The sequence below is a fragment of the Balaenoptera acutorostrata genome, chromosome 6 (assembly GCF_949987535.1).
Source record: "Balaenoptera acutorostrata chromosome 6, mBalAcu1.1, whole genome shotgun sequence".
In the NCBI taxonomy this organism is placed as follows: domain Eukaryota; kingdom Metazoa; phylum Chordata; class Mammalia; order Artiodactyla; family Balaenopteridae; genus Balaenoptera; species Balaenoptera acutorostrata.
This window is the reverse complement of record NC_080069.1, coordinates 115,760,354-115,785,830: the sequence shown is the minus strand read 5'-3', so window position 1 is coordinate 115,785,830 and position 25,477 is coordinate 115,760,354. Positions and strand designations below refer to the sequence as shown.

Sequence of the window (25,477 nt, the reverse complement as noted above, 5' to 3'; positions counted from 1 at the left end):
TAAGCATTTTAGTTAGAACAATAGCCCAATCCCTGAAAATTGTGCCATTGTCGGATCAAATGCGTCCAGGTTAGGAAGCTCCTGGGTAGCCACGGTGATTTTGCACTGTGCAGAGCACACGTGCACCCTGTACAGCCCTCACGATGCAAAACACCACATATTATCCAGTGACTGAAGAGCCCTGGCACCTTCAATCATGCAACGAAAGGCTTTGGGGGTTTCTTGTTCAGGAGGAAGCAAAGTCTTTCTTGTCAACTCGCACTGTGGGATGTGTGAGTGTTTCCCTAGTTAGGTATTTGGCCCAGTCTTAGGATCCAGCTAAAAAGGAAATGTATTCTCACACCCTATTCAAACTGCAAGAAATAAAAAATGTGCTTCATTTGGTATTTCATCACTCATCTCAGATGTTCTAAGAAAGCGTGCATTCTTATGCACACATTGGGGAAAGAAGCCCATTTGTGTAATAGGATTTATAAAGTTGACTCTGCCCGCTTTGTATCCGAGAGGGAAAGAAGCAGATGCTACCGAGCGATCATGCACCACGGGGATCTTCACGTCAGTGCAAAATGGTTGCGATTTTCCCTCATTTACTGAGGACAGATCTGCCGTGATGCAGCAGACACCAGACTTGTGGCTAGAACTATTTGGCTCATTAAACAAATCTTATGTGTAACTTCGGTAACGGAAAAATAAAATAAAATAAAAATTTAATTATAAAAGAAGGATATGCTGGCTTGAGATAGTGCATTTTCACATTTCTCTAACAGTAATGATTTCATCTTAAAAGGAATGTTATAGAGTAAATTATCACAATTTTCACTGAACACACACACACACACACACCACCACCACAACAACAACAACCCAAAACAAATAGAAAGGGAGTAAACTGGGCCTTTAAAAAATCTCACAACCTAGTAGCCAAATTATATCCTGAGGACCAGAATCAGGGAGAAGAAAGTAATAGAAAATACAATATAAGAGCTTTTTTTATAAGACTCTTGGTCTTATTTTATTTTTAATCTCTGTGCACAATTACTTTGAGAAAAATAAAATTTTAATTTAGAAATAAAACAATACAGTAATCTACATTAAGTGAGAAAAATTGAAACAAAATGAAATATAGCATTGGAAAACTCGTTGATAAGGCTTAAATGTTTTGTGGTTTAGCATCAACCCCTTCGTTAGAAACCATCTTACTATCTGGGTATTCTTTTAAGGGCCTGAAAAAGGGTAGGGGGAAGATGACTATTCCTACTCAGGAAAGTCTGTATTTCCAGGGGATGTTTAATATGCAGTGATTAGCACAACTTCTGTTTAACCTTCTCTCCTACCTGATCTTCACAAGGTCTTCCTAAGAGACAGATAGGCGTATTGTAGTTGAGGTGACGCTTTTCAGCACACCTGAGTTTAAATATCCGCTTTGCAGGTGATCTGGAACAATTTACTTCTCTAAGCCTCAGTTCTGCATCTCTGAAGTGGGTACAATTATAGTAGCTACTGCTTAGGGTCAGTGTTAGCATTAAAGGAGATGGTGCATGCAAAAAAAAAAAGATTTAAGTATTACATAAATGTGAGGAGGAAATTCTAAGCCAAGTTTTAAATTCTTATTCTGTTTTTATAGCATGCTGTATGCAGCAAATCCAAACCACACTATTTTCTTGGTGATAATGAAGTTCTGATTCTTTATTCCCCTTCTCCCTTCCAGAGTGTCCTCCGCAGGCATTGTTTCCTTTTGTCCTCTAAGCAGTATGCTCCTTCCATGCTGCCTTCTGGCTCCTGAAAGGTAATTTGCAATAGCCAGCACGAGCAATGTTTTACCCAGAACTGATAACGTGGAAAATTTCACACCCAATGTGTTCATGCTTTTTTAGTTTTTAATGACTTGCCAGTTAAGAGAATCAACTTGCTTTTCCGTGACGTGGGCAGAGCATTAAATGGAATTGTCCTTAGGTTTGTCACAGTTGAGTTGTCTGACTCCCCCACTCCCATCCGCATCAGGAAGGAGGGGCAGGCCAGGCTGGGGTGAGTCCCATTCAGCTGTGGTGGGGCTCTGGCTAAGGCTAGGTTTTTTTAATGTGTGTGGATGGAGGGCAGTGGGAGCCTAGAAGAGCGGGTCTAAAAGAGGCTGACATTCTAGGGAGCTTGCTGGAAGGCAAGAGGAAAAAAGCAGAAGAGAAATTGCAAACAGGAAGAGCCTAAGCTTAGAGGGTTCAGATCCAGCTATGCCCTTACCAGCTGGGATTTGGGGCAGATTACTGCCCTACCCCAAACCTCAGCTTCCTCATCTGTAAAATGGGACTCATTAGAATACTTACCTCACAGGCAATTATAAGAATTCAGACATTATATTTAAACAGTAGTTCACTAAGGATTTATCATTCTCCAGACAGCTACATTTCTTTCTTTTTTTTTTTTTAGGTCTTTTTAAAAAATTAATTATCTATTTTATACATATTAGTGTATATATGTCAATCCCAATCTCCCAATTCATCCCACCACCACCCTAGACCGCTACATTTCTGCTCAAACATTACCAATCAGTGAGCCATGTCTGAGCAACTTACCTACTTCAAATTGTAACTCACCCCAGCCCTTCCTGTTTTATTTTTTTCCATAGCTCATACTACTCATTTATTTTAGGTATTACTTATATTTTCAATATCGTCATTCTCCCTCCATTAGAATGTAAGTTCCATGGGGGGAGGTTTTTGTCTGTTTTGTTCACTGATTCTATTCCTAGCACCTAGGCACGGTGCCTAACCAGCTGCTAAATAAATGTAGTTTGTTCCCTGACCAGAGATTGACCCTGTGCCCCCTGCAGTGGAGTCCTAATCACTGGACTGCCAGGGAATTCCCAATAAATGTAGCTGTTGAATCAGTAAGTGTTGGCCAACATTATTATTACCATTCCTGGGTCAGAAACTCTTGACAACCCCTTGAGCCAGGAAAGCAGGAGAAGGCAAATATAAAAAACTCTAGGTAGCCAATCATTTGTAAAAGTTTCACCGGGTTCTAGGTGAGGCTTTTATATTTGGTCCTTCACATCAATCATGTAAAAACATCCTGGATTCTGTAGAGCAAATGTTAAGGGGGAAGGACAGAAGCCATGACCAGGGGAGATCTAAGCTAGAGAAGGGAGCTTTCTGTGACTAACAAGGGCAGAAGATTTTCATTTTAAAAGTTTGTTTCTGTTCCTACCTATTTTGTGACTATGTAAGGAATACTGGGCTATGTTCTCTTTGAAATATTTTCCAAAAAATACAGCTTATTTTCCAAAAAGCCCAAGTCCTCCTTGAGCATACCTCTGTACCCCTAATCCCTCCCTAGGAATAATCACTGCAGTAGTTTGTGGATGTCTCCAGGCCCCTGCCAAAGCATTTATAGAGTACATATGCATAGATGTATGTACACGAATATGCATTTTTAAAAATATAACATAAATGCTATCATACTCTATACATTACTTTTCAAATACCTTTTTTAAAAAAATAAATTTATTTGGCTGCATTGGGTCCTCGTTGCTGTGCGCATGCTTTCTCTAGTTGCTGCGAGCGGGAACCACTCTTCGTTGCAGTGCGCCGGCTTCTCATTGCGGTGGCTTCTCTTGTTGTGGAGCACGGGCTCTAGGCGTGCGGGCTTCAGTAGTTGTGGCACGTGGGCTCAGTAGTTGTGGCTCGCGGGCTCTAGAGCACAGGCTCAGTAGTTGTGGCGCAGCCTAATTGCTCCATGGCATGTGGGATCTTCCCGGACCAGGGATCGAACCTGTGTCCATTGCATTGGCAGGCAGATTCTTAAACACTGAGCCACCAGGGAAGTCTCTCAGATACCTTTTAACATCCTGTAATATTTTTTATATCCCTTTGTGTAACTCCTAGAGATCTACATCAGCTTTTATTTATGTATTTATTTTTGGCTGCGTTGGGTCTTCGTTGCTGCGCGCGGGCTTTCTCTAGTTGCAGTGAGTGGGGGCTACTCTTTGTTGAGGGATGTGGGTTTCTCATTGCAGTGGCTTCTCTTGTTGTGGAGCATGGGCTCTAGACATGCGGGCTTCAGTAGTTGTGGCACATGGGCTCAGTACTTGTGGCTCGAGGGCTTTAGAGAGCAGGCTCAGTAGTTGTGGTGCACGGGCTTAGTTGCTCCATGGCATGTTGGATCTTCCTGGAGCAGGGCTTGAACCCGTGTCCCCTGCATTGGCAGGTGGATTCTTTTTCTTTTTTTAATATAAATTTATTTATTTATTTATTTTTGGCTGCGTTGGGTCTTCGTTGCTGCACTCGGGCTTTCTCTAGTTGCGGCGAGCAGGGGCCACTCTTCATTGTGTTGCGTGGGCTCCTCATTGCAGTGGCTTCTCTTGTTGCCGGGCACTAGCTCTAGGCGTGCGGGCTTCAGTTGTTGTGGCTCGCGGGCTCTAGAGCGCAGGCTCAGCAGCTGTGGCTCACGGACCTAGTTGCTCCACGGCATGTGGGATCTTCCCAGACCAGGGCTCGAACCTGTGTCCCCTGCATTAGTAGGCAGGCTCTCAACCACTGTGCCACCAGGGAAGCCCCTTCTCTGGTTCTTGATGCCCTTAGCAGTCTGAGGAGTACTGGTCAAGTTTTTTGCAGGATGCCCCTCAACTGGGATTTATCTGGCATTTTCCTCATGATTAAACTGGGGTTTCCTCATGATTAGACGATAAAAGAAACCAAGTTCTCAGCACTAGGTATGCTCTTATGGTGAGCAAATTTATTTTTCCAGGGAAAATAAAGATGTCTATAGACTTTCTTTTTTATTCAAAATGAAAATTATTTAATTCAAAATCTCTATCACTGAGTCTGAAGGACAAATGTGTATTTCAAAAAAAAATTTATGTTTTACTTTATTGGGAAAAGAACGTTAAAATATAAATAGCTTTGAGAGGCAGATTTTTCATCTTTTACAGCCTACATATATAGAACATTTTAGAATTCATGGAATGGCATCATGTGACCCCGCCAAGTAAATGTCATCACTTTCACTGTATGAATGAGGAAACTGAGGCTGAGAGAAGTGATGTGACTCTTTACCAGGGTCACACAGCTGAGCTGAAGTTAGGATTAGTTTATTCTATTTAAAGCAACATTTTTGTACTGAGATTTTGGCAAAGAACTGGGAAATACAAAGATGAATAATTTACAGCCCTACCCCCTTATTTCCTAGAACCTCTTTCTCCAGTATAATCTCCAGATTTTGTTGGGAATTGTGCAGTCTCTTCAGCGTTTGGACAGAACAGTTTCTCCCAGGTGAAGCAGGTTCTGAGACTTCCCCTTGGACTACCATCAATACCCCTCATCACCAATACCCCCATGATGTAAAATCAGAAATTAGTTCTTAGGCTATTTCATAAAGCCAGACAAGGGGCTCAGATTCAAGTACCACGGGGCCAGGCAGACCCTGCAAATGAGTGCAGCAAGCTACAGTCCAAGTGTCTTGATGGATGGTGGCTGATGCCTGGCCTGCATCACGGCCACCCCCCAGCAGGAGGGCAGCCACTACTCACCTGATTGTTGACAAGTAGGCTGTGGACCCAACGTTGCCACATCTTTTCAATTTTTCAAGGGAAGCAGAAAAGCCCTCAGCAGGCCAAGACAGTGGGAGCTGGTTTCAGCCTTCAGGCTACCTGTTTTTTTTGTTTTGTTTTGTCTTTTTAATTCTGAGCTAGCATTTGTTCATGACTGTTGTAGGCACTGTTTTTGCTCAAAGTCATTTGGGTGACAGTATTCACACATTCAGCAACTACTTCATTTTTTAAAAAATATTTATTTATTTATGTGTTTTATTTATTTATTTTGGCTGCACCAGGTCTTAGTTGCAGCACGTGGGATCTTCATTGCGGCATGCGGACTTCTTAGTTGAGGCATGCATGCGGGATCTAGTTCCCCGACCAGGGATGGAACCCAGGCCCCCTGCATTGGGAGTGCGGAGTCTTACCCACTGGACCACCAGGGAAGTCCCAACAACCACTTCATTTAATTTTCATTCAGGAAATACTGAGCACATATTACAATTTTTCTGGACCATCGATGCAGAGATAATTATTCTAACTAAGGTCACCCAACATGAGTGAAGGAGCATGTTAGCCTAGGACAGATTATCAAGGGCAATCCTCATCTACTGTAATACAAATTTATAGTGAGCATCTACTATTTTGTTCCTCCTCTTCCAGCCATCAGGGATGCTATGATGACTGAAATATGTCTCTGCGTCAGGTTGCTTCTAGTTTAGTAAGTCATCCCCTCATGAGCTAGGTGAGGTGGGAAGATGATGGAGTAACAGGGAGGATTTAAAAGAACACTATTTGGGGACCCAGACATCTTCTTAGAGTGATTCCATCAAGATATCTTCTTTTGCTTTCCTGGCTTGTATAAATTCCAGCAGAGGTCACATGCACATGTGGGAGCTTAATAAATGCTCTTTGAAAGTGACGATAATGAATTGTGATATGGAAAATCAGAAACCACTCTCTAGGAGTGTGACTCAGGGTGTGGAATACTTTAGAAGGAGTCCCTGTGAGAAAAGGCTAAAAGAAGTGGGGTTACTAATACCGTATCATGGAGAAAAGAAGGTTAAGGAGAATTTAATAGCCATCTTCAAACATCTAAAGGGATATTGCTCATGTGTTTTAAAGATCAGTTCTTGTCTACGAAGGACAGGACATCAGGGAATTATCGTAAATGGGAGCAAGAGGGACTTAGATTAGATATCAATGGGGGGAAAGAAAAAAAAATCCAGCTGAAAGGATTGTGAGATGCTAGACAGCAACATGATTTAGAGAAATGACATGGTTGTTTTAGGAACAGCGGCTGCTGATTATTAGGGGAATTACAGAGCTTGGGGCCTCCAAGTCAGCCAGTTGCTAGTTGTATGATCTAGAGCCAGTGACTTCACCTTTTTGAGGCTCAGTTTCCTCATTTGTTAAATGGGCATAAGAACAATATCTATTTATTGGACTGTTGTGAGGATTCAATTAGATTGTCTATAAAGCCGTTAGGTATATCTGTGCCAGGTTCAGAACAAGGCTCAACCAATGGTGGATGCCATTCATTGTTATTCATCTACTACGGTTCTGCCTGGAAAAAGCAAAACAAACAAAGTCCCCCCACTACAAAAAATACTACCCATAAACGTAAGCTCTCTTTCCAGAGGCATCAGACAAACAAATATGGTTGGTATGGTGGGACTTACAATCTCATTGAAAACACCCGATGTACACACTCAGAAAGGGAAATAAATATAAGATTAAAATAACAGAGTCAATAGAGTGAAGTGGTTAAGAGCGTGGAGTCAGGAAAATATGTGAGCTCTTAGGACAGCGCCTGGCACCTAGGAATTGTTTGCCCTTGAAAGAGCAAAACCACAGTGCAAGCTAAGGTCAATTTTGAAGTGAAAGTTTGAAAAAAACACCTATAGGGTTCTCAGGTGGGAGAAATTGCTCCAGATTAGTGTGGGCCAAACAAATAGGTGGATAAGACTGGAATGCACTAATCTGTAAATGTACTTGATCAGAAGGATCTTGGTTGTTTTAAGCAATGATCAATCATTCACTATTTGGACATCCTAACCTTTTATTCTTAAAACATTTGCAGGCACTACTTTGAAGAGCCTACTTGTCAACTTTCAAAGAAAAACAGTTGTTTGTTTCTGATATTTTGAATACACCCAAGAAACAGTCCTCTACATTGTGATTGTATTCTATAAACTTTACTTCATAGCAATGATAACTCTGCAGCAAATTTATTTCTAATATTTATTGAAATATTTTTAGCTGCAAAAACATTTTATGTTCACTATTATTTATTAATGCCCTGTTTTAAAATATTATGCATAAAACTTATTCCAGTGCACATTAGTAAATAAATTATGCTTGTAATTTCTAATGCATTTTTAATTATAAATTTATCCATGTCTACCTTTATTTATGATAGCGGTGTCTCAGTGTTGAACATACTGTATATTAATGGAGACACTGTTAATTATGCATTCTTAGAAGTTGCATTCGACAAAGCACACGAGTATGTTTTTTTACATCCTAAGTCCTGTTAACATCAATTAATTTGGGAGCTGGAACTCACAGGACTAGCTAACCTTTAAAGCAAGAAAAGGTACTATTAGAAGCTGGTTATAGAGCCTGGATGTAGGGAGGGACTACATTTATACATAAATGTAGCCAGAGAGATACTAAAATACCAGCCAGATGTTTCATTTTCACCCCAAGTACCTAAAAAAGGATACCAGAAATAATATTCAGCACAAAAAGACAATAGAACAAAGCTCAGGGAATCTCTGCAAGCCCCCAGAACTGATCTATACTTAAATAGTATCTGCAGAGTGTTATATTTAAGATTTTCTGGTTGGTTAATTTTGTGCTTCCCTTCCACCCACCAAACTCACCTTATTATGAGCAATACATTAGCTTTAAAAAATTCTTCACATTGAAATGTTATTTTAATTTGAAAAAATACTATATTGCTCTGAAATTGTCCATTTCTTGGAGGCTTCTTTCAAAGAGTTTGAATGGATTTTTGACACCTAATTTACTGTTGTCTTGAAATTGCTTTGTACCATAGGAGCAAAAATGCCTGTTTTCCCTATGGGAGGAAAAATATATTTCAAAAGGAGAGGAAACTAAAATTAGGAAAATAGAAGGGAAACATAATCACACATATAAAATATTAAGAACACACATTTGCAGAGAAACTAGAAGGTGTCTCCCTTTTCCCATAGCTCTGGCAGGACTTGAAAGAAAGTTCCTCTCATCTTATTATGTTCACTCTTAGCTTGTTGTCATAGATTTGGAAAAGTGGATTTTTCCACATGCAAATTCTGCTTAACAATGTAAGATTTCCAGTTGTTTCATTTTATGTGCATGTTTTGAGTACCTTTTCATTTAACATGCATTTTACCAAGTGTTTATGGTGTTTTAAGCTTTAAGTATATTAAAAAAAAAAAAAAAGAGCGAGCGAGAGAGAGAAAGAAATGTTCCTTTGCTCATGGCCTGTCAGAGAGACAGATGTGTATTGAAAGAATAACAGAAAATGTGATAAATGTTAACACAGAGAATGAAGCTCTTCATGTGGCCTGTTAGGGAGAAGTGATCTTGGAAAACTTCCTAGAGGAGGGGAAGCAGTATGTGAATTTGGTTTTCAAGAATGAATAGAATATACCTGGGGGACTTCCCTGGTGGTGCAGTGGTTAAAAATCCACCTGCCAATGCAGGGGACACGAGTTCGATCCTTGGTCCGGGAAGATCCCACATGCCGCAGAGCAACTAAGCCCATGCGCCACAACTACTGAGCCTGCGCTCTAGAGCCCTCGAGCCAGAACTACTGAGCCCGCGTGCCACAACTACTGAAGCCCGCCCGCCTAGAGCCCGTGCTCCGCAACAAGAGAAGCCACCGCAATGAGAAGCCCGCGCACCGCAACAAAGAGTAGCCCCCACTCGCTGCAACTAGAGAAAGCCCGCGTGCAGCAACAAAGACCCAATGCAGCCAAAATAAATAAATAATAAAATAAAAATAGGGCTTCCCTGGTGGCGCAGTGGTTGAGAATCTGCCTGCCAATGCAGGCGACACGGGTTCGAGCCCTGGTCTGGGAAGATCCCACATGCCGCGGAGCAACTAGGCCCGTGAGCCACAATTACTGAGCCTGCACGTCTGGAGCCTGTGCTCCACAACAAGAGAGGCCGCGATAGTGAGAGGCCCGCGCACCGCGATGAAGAGTGGCCCTCGCTTGCCACAACTAGAGAAAGCCCTCGCACAGAAACGAAGACCCAACACAGCCATAAATAGAAATAAATAAATTTAAAAAAAATCATTAAAAAAAAAAAAGGGACTTTCCAAAAAAATAAATAAATAAAAAAATAAAAATAAAAAGTGTAGCACAGCAGCAGTGCTATTGGTAAAAAAGAAAAAAAAAAAAGAATATAGTTAGGAATTCCCTGGCGTTCCAGTGGTTAGGATTCGGTTTTTTCACTGCCAGGGCCTGGATTTGATCCCTGGTCGGGGAATAAGATCCCACAAGCTGCGTAGTGCAGCCAAAAAAGAAAAAAGAAAAAGAAAATATATATATTTAATGGTTAGAATGGTTAAAATGGCACATATATTTAATAAAAACATTTTTCTAAAAGCACATTGGGATTTATCCTTTAAGAATCCCACCACTCTGTTATGTAGGAACCCAAAATAGCCACTATAGAGGCCACAAGGAGAAAAACCAAGGTGCCCTGGCCAACATCTCTAGCCATCTGAGAACTTCCAGCCATTCTAACTGCCATCTGACTGAAAGCGCACGAGCGAGCCAAGAAGACTGGTAGAAGAACCACCCACCAAGCCACAGAATCTTGACAAATAATAAATGGTTGTTGTTTTAAGCCACTTACAAAAAGAGAGAGAGAGAAAGAGAGAGTAGGAGTTTACTGAGTGGAGAGAGAAAGGCCAATTGAGGCTTGAGCAGGAATTACACCAGCAATTGCATTTGAGGAAAGCAAATGTATAAGGGGTCTTGATTCTTGCTGCCTGTCTCAGTGCAGCGGGCAATAGGAGCTGGTGTTTACAGAACACTCCCTGTGTGCCAGGCACTGTTCCAAGCGCTCTCCATGCATTATTACCTCAGTGGATGTTCACAATAACCTAGATGAGGAGACAGATACACAAAAGGCAAATCATTTGTTGAAGGCCACACAGCTAGTAGGTGTCTTTTTTTTTTAATTTTATTTTTGGCTGCGTTGGGTCTTCTTTGCTGCGTGCTGGTTTTCTCTAGTTCCGGCGAGTGGGGGCTACTCTTCGTTGCGGTGCGCGGGCGTCTCATTGCGGTGGCTTCTCTTGTTGCGGAGCACGGGCTCTAGGTGCGCGGGCTTCAGTAGTTGTGGCATGCGGGCTCAGTAGTTGTGGCGCATGGGTTTAGTTGCTCCACCACATGTGGGATCTTCCCGGACCAGGGATTGAACCTGTGTCCTCTGCACTGGCAGGTGGATTCTTAACCACTGTGCCATCAGGGAAGTTCCTAGTAAGTGTCTTTGAAATTCTGTCCATTGCCCCCATTCTAGTCCTGGGGACCAGAAGAAAAGGAACCCCTGTCTCTTACCATGGCCTCCTTTCCAAGTTGGAGCTGAAGTATGGAAAACCTGATTGTCACAGGTATGCTGAGGTACTGGTCCCTGTGCCCTCATGTCTACCAAAGTCCCCAACCAGTCCCTGGCCCAGCACCATCAGTATGTTGTAAAAATATAATTTTTCTGAGTGTGTCAGTTGTCAGGGTCCTAGTCCTATGCACCCCTAGGTCAAGAGATAGGCCAATGTAAGCTCTGCTTTTTAAAGCCACTTGCACTCTCTGATACAATTCCCACTCCTTGGAGGCTAAGCCATGCAGTTAGCCTGTCATCACTTCTCCTCATCTAACTACCTTCCTCAGTTGTAGAATGGCTTGGGAAGCACCCCTGCTTTCCTTTCCACCTCATGTCCCTCCCTCATCCTGAGAGCTTTTGAGGCCACATGGCATCTCAATTCCTTGACTGTCTCATCTTCAAAAACTTTTTCCTCCTTTGCACTTCAGCCAGCACCCCACTCTTGGATGGCTCTTCATCTGAGGTTATTCAAGGCACCCATCTCTTAGGATACTCTCCATCTTTCTGCCTGGTACCATCAGTGACTTCCATTACACCTGTTTGGGGACCTTCAGGCCAATGACATGAGCCTTTCCAGAATTCTCTTACGTCTTGAGCATCCATTCTGTGCCTTTTGTTTTAAGCACTCTTAAAAGCTGAGATCTTAAACTCCTTGACCCCATCACACCTGTCTGGCAAACTGTCTTCCTGGGATTAACCCAATTGCTCATTTTTTTGTGTGCCTGTATCTTAACTGTTCAAACTAACTACAGAAAAACCAAACAACCATCATATTAGTATCACCATAAATTCAGAGTCTTCATTCTCAATGGGGCCCTCAGTGTTCCTGAAATCTTACCATATTTCCCTGCACTCCAACTTACTGCATTGACTATTTCAAATTCATAGTCAGACTTTACTGTAAGCTTCTTTAGGGTGGAGTCCCTATCTGGCTTTTTCACCACTAAATCTCCAGTGCCTAGGATAGGCTTAATACATAGGTACTCAATAAGTATCTGTTTACTGACTGATGTGTAGTAATAGTGGTAAGCATTTTATGCAAATATTAGTAAATGTTAGCTACATGCCGGGCTCTATTCTATGTGAGCTATATGTATTAGCTCATTTAATCCCCACAAACCCCCCAGTGAGGTTAATTAGAACTTTTGTCATGCCCATTTTACAGATAAGGAAATTTAGAGAGGCAACTTAGAGAGATGAAGTGATGAAAACTGTAAGTGGTAGAGTGGGTATTTACACCTTAGAACCTATAGAGAGAAAGCTTAGTGGGTCCAGTTGAGTTTTTTACAATCAGGCAACTGTGCTTCAGACTGGAGGTCAAGAGACAAGTGAAAATGAAGATTCATATTTAAGAGGGGACAGATAAACTGGTGACCTCAGAAAACAGAATATCCAACCTTGTTCACACCCTTGCTTTGGCAGAGCACCTCAAACAAGCCCCTGATGAAACTAGGGTGGTGTGTGTGCAGAAAGCACATTCGGGTGGTAAGGTGCATTTCTTTTTCTCCATGTGAGCTAAGACGTCAATCATATATTTGAATACAAGGGGGTGGATCCATCGTGTATTTGTAGGTGACTTTAATATTGGGTAAGATCCCCCCTGGGCTGAAATTCAGCCTTGATTTTTTTGTTTTTTCTTTCTTTTGCTAAGGTGCATTTTTAAAAAATTAATTAATTAATTAATTAAGTGGCTGTGTTGGGTCTTCATTTCTGTGCAAGGGCTTTCTCTAGTTGCGGCAAGCGGGGGCCACTCTTCATCGCGGTGCGCGGGCCTCTCATTATCGCGGGCTCTCTTGTTGCGGAGCACAGGCTCCAGACGCGCAGGCTCAGCAACTGTGGCTCATGGGCCTAGTTGCTCCGCGGCATGTGGGATCTTCCCAGACCAGGGCTCGAACCCGTGTCGCCTGCATTGGCAGGCAGATTCTCAACCACTGCGCCACCAGGGAAGCCCCTAAGGTGCTTTTTTAAGAGGGACATTCCAGACTACCTCTCAGGTAGGAGAGCTATCTTATCATTGCACTGCTCGAGTCCTTCTTTCCCCTTCACACTAGTTTCTCCCACTGATTCCCTGAGAGAGGGAGAGAGATCACCAACAATGAGCTCCTGTTTGCGGCGGGTCCACATATCTCATGGGAACCTCCCTGCAGTTCTTGGAAGATAATTATCTCCATTTTACAGATAAGAATGAGTAACATTTACTAAGTTTATTAAGTGTCTGGCACTGTGCTGAGTGTTTTTAGAGCATCATCCCATTCGATTCTCACAGCAATACTTAAAATTGGAACCACTGTATGGATGGGTCAGAGAAGGGAGGTGTCTTGTCCTAGGATACACAGCAGGTTAGAGTTGGCATTTAAACCCAGGTCTTCCTCATCACTCATTTCTGGAGGAACCAAGGGCTTTTTTGCGTGGAAGCAGGGAGAGAGGAGGAAATTCGAAGGAGAAGGCTGACGCTGATTTCTACCCAACCCAAATGCGAAGGTCAATGTATATTGCCAGACTCCCAGCTCATCTCCCACCCAGGCCTTGGCCGGAGGCGGGGAAGTGGTGCGCACGCGCACGGCCTCCCGTTCGGCCCCGCCCCCCGAGAGGGCTTCCCTCCTTGCTCTTGGCTCTGGGGCTTGCGCGCTACGTCCCCAGCCAACGGCTTCTTCCCGGTCGGAGACTTCCGGTGCGCGGAGTGCGGTTCCGGGTCGTGGCGCGGCTCGGGGCAACAGGGCTGCTGCTCAGCTGGCGAGCGGCGGCGAGCGGCTGGGGCATGAAGGCGAGCCCGGAAAGCGGCTGCTGAGCCGGCCGGGAGGAGCGCCAGTCCCCGAGGATTCCGAGAGTGCGGAGCTCGGGCAGGGGCCGGGAGGCGCGGGGGAGCCGAGCCCTCCCCTCAGGAACGAGTCCCAGGGCCGACCCGGCCCGTAGTGTGGCAGCAGCTTCAGGTAAAGGTTGCCCCAGCCTCTAGCTCCTTCGCTCGCTACCCCCGCCAGCCCACCCGAGGAGCCTGGCGGCCCTCCTCACTCCCCCGCGCTCGGCGCTGCCCAGTGGGCAGCCTATCTGGCCCTTGCTCTGGGCTCCCGTGAGCATCCGTTTTCTGGCCCTTTCGTGGAGGCTGCTATGAGCCTGACAGCTGGGTGTGTGATTTGGGGGAGTAGAAACTAGTGGACCTGGTAGTATTGGGGTTTGGGGAGGGTACTGTTGACTCCGGCAGTTTCTGGCTGTACCCTCGGCAACATCTAAGTGTCTTAATCTTCATAACGTGAAAATCAAGTTTTTAAAGCATTGCCTGTGCAGTCCCTGTTTCCCAGCTCCCCTTAGCTCCATTGCCCCAAAGGGGTAAACAGCCTCGCAGAACTGTTTTTTTCTAGCCAGAGTGCTGCTGGAACTTTGATTCAGCTTTTTGTTTATGGGAGTGGCCTAGAGTCTTCTAGATCTGTTTAAGGCTGGGGGGAAAAAAATCATTGTAGTTTAAGCAAGAGCATTACTTTAACCGGAGACCCAAAAGTTGACTCAGAGATTGGCTCAATTTTCATTCTGAATGAAGTGATTTTTGAAGCCTATCCCAATACCTGGCACTGTGCAAAAGCATCATGTTATAAACCAAAACCAGCAAAGTTCAAAACTTCCCCATGCGTGAACAGTCAAATGGAGACAGGTGTTTACAGACATCGGTTAAAGCAAAGTCAACGTTCTCATTCTATCAATATTTTGACAAGCAGAAGGGGTGGATTCCTAATTTAAAACAGCAGAAAAGAAGGCACCATGTTTTATTCTTCATATTCTGTGAGCTCACACAGGATGCTCAGTAAACGCTGAAAGAGTTGTTGATGAAGTATTGATATTTGTTTTATCTTTTTCAGTTTACACATTTGCGAGCTTGCTGGGGCCTGTGAGGCATGCTGGCGGCCCCTTTCCCATTCAGCTTTGTGTTCATACCTTCCTTCATCTACTGTGATGCCTGAGTGTACTCACATTCCTCTACACCTCCTGGCTCCTGGCTAACTTTCCAGCTATGCTTCGAAAGACCCCCTACCCTGATGCTTTGCCCTGGCTGAGTAGGACCTAGATGCCTTTGTTGTTTCCTTTCGTTGTTTTTTTGTAGGACTTTCTCTCTGCCTAGATTTCTCCTTTTCTGTTTCCACCTATTGAGATGTTACCACGGCCCAGCTGAAATTGGCCTTCCCTCAACCAGTTCAGGGCAACCTCAGCTGGAAATGATTTCTTTTCTAGAATCCTATAAACACTCATTATTATATCTACAATTATTTCACTTAGCAAACATCTACTGAGTATGGATATATACCAGGTACCATGCTAGACAATGTAGAGATAAATAAGACTCAGTTCTTGCCTGCTCAATTTAGTGAGTGAGATAAGGAAATAATTCTAACACAGAATGGTATGTACACTGCGGGAGAGTTCTTTCTGTGATCCAGTGGTAGCACAGAAGAGGGGGCGTTATTCACTTTTTTTAAAAAAATAAATTTATTTATTTAATTTATTTATTTGTGACTGCATTGGGTCCTCATTGCTGCTCACAGGCTTTCTCTAGTTGTGCCGAGCCAGGGCTACTCTTCGTTGCGGTTCACGGGCTTCTCACTGCAGTGACTTCTCTTGTGGAGCACAGGCTCTAGGTGTGCGGGCTTCAGTAGTTGCAGCACACAGGCTCAGTAGTTGTGGCTTGGCGGGCCCTAGAGCGCAGGCCCAGTAGTTGTGCACGGGCTTAGTTGCTCCGCAGCATGTGGGATCTTCCCAGAGCAGGGATTGAACCCGTGTCCCCTGCATTGGCAGGCGGATTCTTAACCACTGAGCCATCAGGGAAGTCCCCATTATTCACTTTTGAGGAGTGTGCTATGTCCAGGTAATGTTTCATAATGTGGGGTTAACTAAGCTTTGTTATTTACTATACTGGAGATTATATTAGGTTTCTCTTGTTTAATCATTTTAACCTCGATTCACAGATTAGGAAGGCTCAGGATAAATTACACATCTGGTATGAGACAGAGCCAGGATTCAAACCCAGGTCTGTCTTATGCCTACATCTGTGCCTTTTCCATTATGTGTTTTTCTTTTCTCACATCATAGCTCTCTATATGCAAATACATATTGAAACAGCTATACAAGAGAAAAAATATCAATGTCAATATGAATGTCAGATAGTCCTTTAAATGTAGAGAAGACCTTAATCTTCCAAGGCAAGAAGGTAGTAGGTGGGTCAGCTCAACGTTGAATGAGTGGACCAGACATTCTGTAGAGAACAACTGTGGATGCTGGCTTCAATTCTTGGCCCTTCCTCTTACTAGATATGTGACCTTTGGCAAGTTTCTTAATTCTAAGTATTATTTCTTTCAAGTATAGTTTGGGAGGGGGGATGATAGAGACTTCATGAAGTGCGAGCTAATGTGGGTAAAGGGCCTGATTCGTGGCAAGGATCTCCTGAAAATAGCTGTAAGATGCAAAGATGCAACGCCTGTGGCATGGTTTTAGAGCAGTGAGTAGACCAGCCTGAATAAATCAAACCATTGCTTCTTTCAGTGGGAATACTGGGAAGTAAAGTTGGAGGGTCAGGAGGGGGTCAGAGTCAGGGCTTGTGTGTTGGGCAAGAGAGGTCACTTCCAGTTTCTGTTCATAACCTTTCCTGTTAATAAATACCTTGAAGATCTATGATTCATTCAGCTGTGCCAGGGAAAATGTTAGACCCAGGGATACAAAAAGGAGTATAACCAAGTCCCCACCCTGAGGTTGTTGACACTCCCATGGGGCAGACATGTTTGTGCAGGTGAACCATAGTAAAGCATAGTAGGTGCTAAGATAGCAGTCCCCACAGGGTACTGTGGAGCACAAAGGAGGAAACGCTGATAACGGTAGCTAATGAGCACTTGCTGTGTGCCAGCATTGTGTTAAATGCATTCTCTCATTCATTCCTCTACAGGATGGTGTTATTAGCATTCTGATTTTACAGATGAGGAAACTAGAGCACAGAGGTTAAATGAATTTCTTTAGTTTATGCAGTTGTTGGAGCTGAGAGTAGAGGGGATTATCTGCCAGACTTTGGTAACTCCACTCTTCGGTACTATGCCATGTTGTGTCTTTGTGATATGGGTGGCTTCAGAGAGGAGCTAGCCCTTGAGCCCTAGCTTCAACGTGCCCATCACCATGCTGGGCAGTAGGAATAATGAGGAATGAACATGGCTTCTGCACTCAAGGAACTCATCACCTCATCTGTCCCGTTAAATATATATACTTAAGTGGGGTGTTTGTTTTGCTTGTTGACTCATAACTGAAGACTTTAGAAATTATTGCAGTTCAGTAGATTATATGTGCTTCAGCTGAGAGAATTTGCTGTAAATCTGTTATTTTGATATGTAGGCCTTATTGTTAAGGACTCAGCAATAGATGCCAAATTATTATGACAAAGAATTCTGTCACATTACATTTTTTCTCCCATGGGAGGTACCCTGACCTTGTGTTTTCTGTGAATTTGAAGTTTTTGACTCAAAAGTTAGCACATTTCAGCTTGTGTTAAAGTAATTGAGTGCTTATAGTCATGGTTAAATGTTTCTGTATACCTTATTTCCTTCAATCTTTATGATTCTGTGAGCTAGGGTGTTACCAATTTAACACGAGTAGCCTAAGGCTTAGTGGTTAAGTGTGTTACCCAAGAGTCATACAGCTAGTGAGTTGATAATGCAAAAAAAAAAAAAAGTTGGCCAAAAGAGTAAACAAATACGTATTAATTTAGTACTCTTTGAACTCTGCCTCAGGAGTCTCCAACTCAAATGCCCATGATGTAATATAAAGAGTAGGACAGACCTTGTGAACTGGAGGGCCCATGACCAGTCAGTCTGGAGGCAGCAGTCACTCCTCAGCTCCAGTTGCTAGTTGCCCTGTGAGGAAGTGGACCCAGTGTCTCTAGATCTTCCGATTGTTTTCAAGAGATGCTGGAAATCTGGATTTTAATGTATTTAGTTTAAAAAACTGCCCTTAAAAAAATTATCATGTAGACCAAAACACATTTGTGGGCTGTGCACAGTCTTAGTCTGCCTGATTGTGAACTCTGACCTACCTGCTCACTGAAATTTTGATACTCACTGTTCAAAGCAGGAGGTACAATGCCTGTTGTGATTATTCATCAGAAATCTACTGGTAAATTGCTAGAGTGAGGGGGTGTTGTATTTGACTCATACTGATATCTTTGGGGAAGTGGCAGGGTAAATGCTTTTATTGTATGATCAGGCTAAATTTCTGGAGGGATGGGGTTTGGATAAGGTGATGATGACCTTGTAATACTTTTGTGCCCTTAGCACTTTAAATGCTGCCAGATCTCTTGTCTCCTTTGGTACTCTCTACAGTACATGAAGTGAACAAGGGGGGTTATCATAACCTCTTGAGATGAAGAAATTGGTGCCCAGTGAATTACAGTTGAGTAGAAAGTGCACGAGACTGAGAGGGACTTGAATTCTGAATGCAGGTATGACACTAACAGCCTTTTGGTTTTGGTCAAGTCACTTACGAATCTTTGTATCTTTTTCCCATCTGGATGATAATGAGGGAGCACAGTTGAAGTCTTGGTGAGGTCTTTTCAGGATGCCAAGCTTTCTGAGTCTAATTGACATGCTTAAAGCTGCACAGCTGATTACTGGCAGACTCCAGTGGAGAACAGTTCAGATCTAAAATGCTGCTTCTCTCTTGATGGCAGGTAGGGAGCCACTGTTCAGCTCTTCCCTCTGTTCTTTGTTCATTACTTCTGGGAAAGGACCTCCCCAGATGCATACAGTGCTTTGTTGGCTCTATATACACAAGATTGGAAGGAGGCAGAGAGACACCCAGCCTAGTGAGAGAAATATGGTCAGGGAGCTTCCAGCCCAAGAGTTCAATTTATTTTTATTTTAATACCCAGCTTCCACAAGGTGAAAATTGAAGAAATATTGGTGTTCTAGATACTTGTTTTCATTCATACTCTATCGTATAAGGGAATAACATAGAATATAAAAAATGAAGAAAATAAATCCTGAGGAGTCATTCACAATTTATTAACTGTAGTTGGCAGCAGTCTAGGTATATTGAAGAAATAGATTTAATATAGGAAACACAAAATTTGGACCCAAGGAAGAAAACAGTTTTAAATAATGAAAGTGAGAAAAATGGGAGAAGCCACTTAACAAAACTTAAATTCTGGAAATAGCAAGAAGGTATTAGAATAGCTAGTGGAATTAAATTATGGTAATCGCTTGTGAAATAAATTGAATATTATGTCACATTTACCCCTAAATACATGCAGTGTTAGAGTCATACTTGAGTATACTTTTATGAATATGCTTTTATTATTGATGCTGTCAAAATGGAGCAAATGTGTAAAACTTCAAAAAAAATAACATTTTTTAGTTCCCTATGGACTCATTTTAAGGTACTGTATTATAAATAAATACTGTTTCAGCAGAGAAATAGGTAGAAAATTGTTTGAAGGAATGGTTTTCTTTTTAAAACAAGTAAATTTTTAATCTGTACTTTAGTTGCTGACATATAGGAGACTAACAAAGAAGAACTGAGGTGCAGACCTTGAAGCAGTGTGAGGTGGGGCTTTGGAGTCACACCCACCTGGATTTGAATATTGACTCTGTCGGTTATTAACTGCGTGACCCAGACAATGCGAAATGAGGACAGTACTGCCAGTCTCATATACTTGTGAGGATTAAATGAAACAGTTTATGTAGATACCTAGTACCATGATGCTTTTGGAGGGATGTAGGTACCAGCATTCAGGGGTACAAGCTATTCAGATGTTAGTATAATGTAACAAGAAATGATTTTATGGAGTGGTTGTAAAGGAATGAGACTTGTTTTCATGCCTGGATCATGAAATTAGTCTTGTTAATTTCTAGTTGTGCTTTGTGAATTGGTGTACCTGTCAACTGTGCACTGTTGAGAAAAGGGTTTCAGTATGCTATTTTTAGGCTGTTAAATGAATTGATCTGTTAAATAACAATAAACACTTTCAATTGTTTATATTACCTTTTTGTGTGCCCATAAGTACCTTTTGAAGTTGTTAGAACTAGGACTATATTATGTTCTCCTCACCCCCATCTCATAAATGCTGAAACTGAAGCTTAGAGAAGTAAAGTGATTAAAGGTAGAGAGCTACTGATAATGGCAAAGCTGGGATTTGAACCTTTGGTTTTTTTACTCTAAATACCATAGTGCTTTTGTCGCTATTCCATGCTGCTCTAGATTTGGTTATTGGAACTGGCCCTTGTTTTGGGAGGATCATCAACTGTGGCCCTTCTTACTCATTTTAAACTTAATGCCTGTAGGGGACTTCCCTGGTGGCGCAGTGGATAAGATTCCGTGCTCCCAGTGCAGGGGGCAGGGGTTCGATCCCTGCTCAGGGAACTAGATCCCACATGCATGCCGCAACTAAGAGTTTGCATGCCATAACTAAGGAGCCCACCTGCTGCAACTAAGGAGCTGGCAAGCTGCAACTAAGGAGCCTGCCTGCCACAACTAAGACCCAGCGCCACCAAAATAAATTTAAAAAAACAAAACAAAACAAAAACTTAATGCCTGTAGAAAGTTATTTATTATGTTGTGAGAGTGTTTGGTTACAGGTATACGCTTATGATTTGAAGTTTAATGATTTAATAGAACTCTAATAATACTCATTGCTGGCAGAGGTTGGTAGTTAGATGATCCCTCATATCAGTAGTGGGAATAAAAATTGGTAAAACTTTTCTGGAAAGAACTTTGGCAGTATTTTTCACAAGCCTTTTTAAAGAAGTCGTGTATGCCTTTTGAGCTTGTAATCCCATTTCTAAGAATCTTTGTTAAAGAAATAATCAGAAATGTAGAAAAATATTCATGTTCAAAGGTGTTCACTGTGGAAGTATTTATAATAGCAAAAATTAGAAACAACTTTAGTAGTCAACAAAGAGGTAAGAGAAATGGAAAAGCCATAGAATGGAAATATTGTACAAGCATTTTAGATGTTTTAGAAGAATTTTAGTGACTTATTAATATGCTCATCATATAATATGAAGTGAAAGAAGGATATACAACTATATAAAGTATGATCTCAATTAATGTCAAACACACAAAGAAAAAAACAGGTGGTTAGAGTATAGGTCTTTATGCTCTTTTCTGTTTTCCAGAATACTCTCTGATAAACATAAATTACTTTTCAATAAAAAATCCTTTTAATTAACTTGTAATTGAGAAATATGAGTAGAGCTAGTGCACATCATTTTGACCAAAAAGTTTTCTCTAATACAGGTGATCTGAAGTTATATTGGGTTGGCCAGAAAGTTCATTTGGTTTTCCTGTACGATGGCTGTAGTAGCACTTAGTTGTCTTTAACTTCATTCGAAACAATTTTGTTAGATTGTATTGTGACAGCTATCATATCAGCGTACATTTAAAAAAAAACTTAAAATTGGTGAATTTTTGTGTAGCCATTTTAATATTGAAGATGGAAGATAAAAAGCAACGTTTTCGGCATATTATGCTTTATTATTTCAAGAAAGGTGAAAATGCAACTGAAATGCAAAAAACGAGTTGTGCAGTGTATGAAGAAGATGCTGTGACTGATCGAACGTGTCAAAAGTGGTTTGCGAAGTTTCATACTGGAGATTTCTCGCTGGATGATGCACCACAGTCAGGTAGACCATTTGAAGTTGATAGCGATCAAATTGAGACATTCATTGAGAACAATCAATGTTATACCACACGGGAGATAGCCGACATACTCAAAATATCCAAATCAAGCGTTGAAAATCATTTGCACCAGCTTGGTTATGTTAGTCACTTTAATATTTGGATTCCACCTAAGGCGAAAAAAACCTTCTTGACCGTATTTCCGCATGCAATTCTCTACTTAAATGTAATGGAAATGTTCCGTTTTTAAAACATTGTGATGGGCAATGAAAAGTGGATAGTGTACAATAATGTGGAACGGGGCTTCCCTGGTGGCGCGGTGGTTGAGAATCTGCCTGCTAATGCAGGGGACACGGGTTCGAGCCCTGGTCTGGGAAGATCCCACATGCCGCGGAGCAACTAGGCCCGTGAGCCACAACTACTGAGCCTGGGCGTCTGGAGCCTGTGCTCCTCAACAAGAGAGGCCGCGACAGTGAGAGGCCCGCGCACCACGATGAAGAGTGGCCCCCGCTTGCCACAACTAGAGAAAGCCCTCGCACAGAAACGAAGACCCAACACAGCCAAAAATAAAATAAATTAAAAAAAAAAATAACGTGGAACGGAAGAGTTTGTGGGGCAAGCGAGATGAACCACCACCAACCACACCAAAAGCTGGTCTTCATCCAAAGAAGGTGATGTTGTGTATATGGTGGCATTGAAAGCGAGTCCTCTCTTATGAGCTCCTTCTGGAAAACCAAACGATTAATTCCAACAAGTACTGCTCCAAATTAGACCAACTGAAAGCAGCACTTGACAAAAAGCATACAGAATTAGTCAACAGAAAACGCATAATCTTCCATCAGGATAACGCAAGACCTCATGTTTCTTTGATGACCAGGCAAAAACTGTTACAGCTTGGCTGGGAAGTTCTGATTCATCTGCCATATTCAGACATTGCACCTTTGGATTTCCATTTACTTTGGTCTTTACAAAATTCTCTTAATGGAAAAAATTTCAGTTCCCTGGAAGACTGTAAAAGGCACCTGGGACAGTTCTTTGCTCAAAAAGATAAAAAGTTTTGGGAGGATGGAATTATGCAGTTGCCAGAAAAATGGCAGAAGGTAGTGAAACAAAACGGTGAATATATTGTTCAATAAAGTTCTTGGTGGGCTTCCCTGGTGGCACAGTGGTTGAGAATCGGCCTGCTAATGGAGGGGACACGGGTTCGAGCCCTGGTCTGGGAAGATCCCACATGCCACGGAGCAGCTGGGCCCGTGAGCCACAACTACTGAGCCTGCGCGTCTGGAGCCTGTGCCCCGCAACGGGAGGGGCCGCGATAGTGAAAGGCCCGCGCACCGCGATGAAGAGTGGTCCCCACTTGCCGCAACTAGAGAAAGCCCTCGCACGAACCGAAGACCCAACACAGCCAAAATAAATAAATAAATAAATAAAGTAGCTATAAAAAAAAAAATAAAATAAAGTTCTTGGTGAAAATGAAAAATATCTTTTATTTTTACTTAAAAACTGAAAGAACTTTTTGGCTAACCCAATAAGATTGTATTTTCAAGTTAGTTTTAACCTCAGTTGTTTTACACTTAGGATATGGTTTCCTGTATCTTGACATACATGATGTTGAGGTTCCCAGGCTAGCCCTCCTCTCCTCCTCAAAAATATCTTGAAAGAAGAGTCATATTTGTGTAGGTGGTACCAGTGTCCCAGTGCTACCATCACCTCTTTAGTGGCCAGCGGGTCAGTGAGTAGCCCTGTGACAGCTCTGTCTTTCAGAAAGAGTACTTGCCTGTTATTCATAAGGCTGGTCATTGGTATATAGAGCTTTTTTTGTGAGTTGAATATTTGTATCTTGGTAAGTGCTTTTTTGGTATGGAAAAATGTAAGTGTGAATTTCTCACTTTTGAAAAATTTTGTAAGGAAAAAATTAAAGATCAAAGTTTGAATTTTAATTTTGTGATAGCAGTATTCAGGATGTATGAATATTAAAATGTCATGAAGAATTGTGTCTTTTATTCTTTTCTAATTATATACTTCCTAAATGAAATTGCAGTAGTTTCAGCATGTACCGTTAAGCCTGATGTCTAGTTTTTTTTTTAAATGTGCATGGTAATTCTCGTATATACAATATACAAAAGCATGCAAAAATTTAACAAAGTATTTGAGCATATTTAAATTAGGAAAATACCAGGCAAGATGTTTCATTTTGTAAACTGCTCCTGTCCAAAGCATTCTGTATATTATCAGAATGAAAAATGACAGCACTTTGTCATCTGTTCAAACTGATATTGCACTCTTTGCAATGACAGCTGAAAAGGCCCACAGGTGCCATATAAAGAGGTGACCATGTTGTCATATTTCATTTCGGCATCCCTCTGCAAAGCCATAATTACCTAATTAGGTTGTTAATTAGGAGATTAGCATTTCACTGTATTGATAGAATGCTCTTTACCGGCGTGGGGCTAGATACAGATTTGTCTGCCCTAATTTATAATCTCTGCCTTTTTTGTGCTTATTTATTTGCTCAAGATCCTGATGTGGGGCAATTCAGTTTACCTGAGAAACAGTTTGTTTACAGGCTAATGAAGCTTTGATTGTAGGATTAAAGTTGCTGAGTTAAAATATGAACAGAATAAAAAGGGTGGTCACATCCCCAAAATGATAATAAAAATTCCGAGTTGGTATAACTTGTGTTTTCATTAGCATAGGGAACAAGCACATGATAAGAATTGAAATTGTTGGTATTAAGAAAAATTCCAAAATACAAAAATGAAGTCTGAAATGTGATAGAGATTTATATATATCTAAACTAGGCGAAGGAAACTAGTTATCTTTAATAATAAATCTCTGTCACTTGTACTTGAGACATAAAATGTGTTAAGTATTTTTAATGTATTTCAGAAGCTGAAGCTTGGTTAATGATTTCAGAACAAATATATCCAGTCTTCAGTTTAGACTTCCTTAGATAGTCATTATGCATCAGGGTTTATTTCATTTGTACCTTCTGATCATTAGTTGGTGCTTGGAACATTCTCTTCCCACAGTCTTTGCAGTCCTGAGTGCTTATGGAATTTGAAGTATTTCACAGTAACCTTCACTTGGTGAGCTATTTGGAGTTAAGTGGTGTTTCTATCAAGTGTGTGGACATTCTTTTTTGGGGGGGAGAAGTGGGCTGGCAAAAAAAAATTTCCACGTATTTTTACTCCAGTGCAAGATTTGACAATAATGTTTGTAATTTGCATTATATATACCTTTACCACTCTTTCCAGTTAAGGAGATTTAAGTCCTAAAACTGAACAATGTTAGGAGTACCATTCCCACTGGGGTAGTAGTTTACCTCCTTTTGATTATATTTAGTATTAACGGTTAAAGTTGTAGAAAGTACATGTGTGCTTAAGCCCTTTTCCCCATGGTTGTTATGAAAAATTGGATTTGGCTGTATCTGTAATTTCCTTCAAAATTAAAAAAATATTAAAAAATATTTTATATGAAGAAAATATTACATGCAAAATGTTCCATTTAGTCAGTTAAGTTTTTTGCTTAACTGCAATCATTCACTTATTCAGTCAGCATTAGCTGAATATATATTAGGCATTAGTCATATGTCTGGGAATCGAGCAATGAAAACTACAGGCACGGACCCAGTGCTCGTGGGATTTGCAGTCTAGTAACGGAAGTGCAGCGTAGTTTGAGGAGTAAAGCCTAGCGTGA

General features: G+C 41.7%; 1 protein-coding gene across 3 annotated transcripts in view; it reads left to right on the top strand.

Moving 5' to 3' along the window:
• Window positions 1–13,804: 13,804 nt before the first annotated feature.
• MAPKAP1 (MAPK associated protein 1) overlaps window positions 13,805–25,477 on the top strand; it is a 239,942-nt gene continuing 228,269 nt past the window's right edge. Inside the window, exon 1 of one of the 3 annotated variants that reach the window (XM_057548443.1) lies at window positions 13,805–14,073. The gene's annotated coding sequence lies outside the window, so the exon portion shown is untranslated. The remainder of the gene's footprint in view (window positions 14,074–25,477) is intronic. The other 2 variants (XM_057548445.1, XM_057548444.1) reach the window with 2 other exon arrangements.